Source organism: Balaenoptera ricei, chromosome X, assembly GCF_028023285.1.
Source record: "Balaenoptera ricei isolate mBalRic1 chromosome X, mBalRic1.hap2, whole genome shotgun sequence".
Classification (NCBI taxonomy): Eukaryota; Metazoa; Chordata; class Mammalia; order Artiodactyla; family Balaenopteridae; genus Balaenoptera; species Balaenoptera ricei.
In genome coordinates, this window is record NC_082660.1 from 69,601,449 (window position 1) to 69,603,683 (window position 2,235).

Here is a 2,235-nt window from a genome sequence, read left to right on the forward strand (position 1 = left end):
GCAAGAGAAGTCTTGATACAAAAGAAACAGACTCAAATATCACATTCTTTTTTCTGTGGTTAGAAAAACAGACAGAATATTTCAGGACTTCCTTACCTGCAAGACACAGCTCTGACAATCTGGTAGGGCAAGGCAGTTGGATGACAATTCCATAGTTCTCTAACTGATTCACTGGGTGACCTTGGATCAATAGTATATCTTCCTTGAGCATCCTCTTCTTCATCTGTAAACAAATCCCTTCTAATTTTAATATCCTATGACTCTGTAGGTATAAAAACAAATCTGGTGATACCTCATCGTAGTTTTGATTTGCTTTTCTCTAATAATTAATGATGTTGAGCATCTTTTCATATGCTTGTTGGCCATCTGTATGTCTTCTTGGAGAAATGTCTGTTTCGGTCTTCTGCCCATTTTATGATTGGATTTATTTTTTTAGTTGAGCTGTATAAGCTGTTTGTGTATTTTGGAAATTAAGCCCTTGCCAATTGCATCATTTGGAAATAATTTCTCTCATTCCATAGTCTTTCTTTGTGTCTTGTTGATGGTTTCCTTTGCTGTGCAAAAGCTTTTAAATCTAAAAAAGTCCACCTTGTTTGCTTTTGTTTCCATTACTCTAGTACATGGATTTGAAAAAAACTATTGCTACGATTTATGTCGAAGAGTGTTCTGCCTATGATTTCCTTTAGGAGTTTTATAGTATCTGGCCTTACATTTATATCTTTAATCCATTTTGAGTTTATTTTTGTGTATGGTGTTAGAGAATGTTCTAATTTCATTCTTTTACCTGTAGCTGTCCAGTTTCCCCAGAACCAATTATTAAAGGGATTGTCTTTTCTCCATTGTATATTCTTGTCTCCTTTGTCATTAGGTTAATTGACCATAAGTGCGTGGGTTCATTTCCGGGCTTTCTATACTGTTCCATTGATTTATATGTTTACTTCGTGCCAGTATCATACTGTTTCATTACTGTAACTTTGTAGCATAATCTAAAGTCAAGGACTATGATTCCTCCAGCACCTTTCTTTTTCTTGTTTTTTTAAAAAAATCTTTATTGGAGTATAATAGCTTTACAATGGTGTGTTAGTTTCTGCTTTATAACAAAGTGAATCAGTTGTACATATACAATATGTTCCCATATCTCTACCCTCTTGCGTCTCCCTCCCTCCCACCCTCCCTATCCCACCCCTCTAGGTGGTCACAAAACACAGAGCTGATCTCCCTGTGCTATGTGGCTGTTTCCCACTAGCTATCTATTTTACGTTTGGTAGTGTATATATGTTCATGCCACTCTCTCACTTTGTCACAGCTTACCCTTCCCCCTCCCCATATCCTCAAGTCCATTCTCTAGTAGGTCTGAGTCTTTATTCCGATCTTGCTCCTAGGTTCTTTGTGACCTTTTTTTCTTCTTATATTCCATATATATGTGTTAGCGTACTGTATTTATTTTTCTCTTTCTGACTTACTTCACTCTGTATGACAGACTCTAGGTTTATCCACCTCACTACAAATAATCGAATTTCATTTCTTTTTATGGCTGAGTAATATTCCATTGTATATATGTGCCACATCTTCTTTATCCATTCACCTGTTGATGGACACTTAGGTTGCTTCCATGTTCTGGCTATGGTAAATAGCACTGCAATGAACATTGTGGTACATGACTCTTTTTGAATTGTGGCTTTCTCAGGGTATATGCCCAGTAGTGGGATTGCTGGGTCGTATGGTAGTTCTATTTTTAGATTTTTAAGGAACCTCCATACGGTTCTCCATAGTGGCTGTATCAACTTACATTCCCACCAACAGTGCAAGAGTGTTCCCTTTTCTCCACACCCTCTCCAGCATTTATTGTTTCTAGATTTTTTGATGATGGCCATTCTGACTGGTGTGAGATGATACCTCATTGTAGTTTTGATTTGCATTTCTCTAATGATTAAGGATGTTGAGCATTCTTTCATGTGTCTGTTGGCCATCTGTATATCTTCTTTGGAGAAAAGTCTATTTAGGTCTTCTGCCCATTTTTGTATTGGGTTGTTTGTTTTTTTGATATTGAGCTTCATGAGCTGCTTGTAAATTTTGGAGATTAATCCTTTGTCAGTTGCTTCATTTGCAAATATTTTCTCCCATTCTGGGGGTTGTCTTTTCATCTTGTCTATGGTTTCCTTTGCTGTGCAAAAGCTTTTAAGTTTCATTAGGTCACATTTGTTTATTTTTGTTTTTATTTCCATTCCTCTAGGA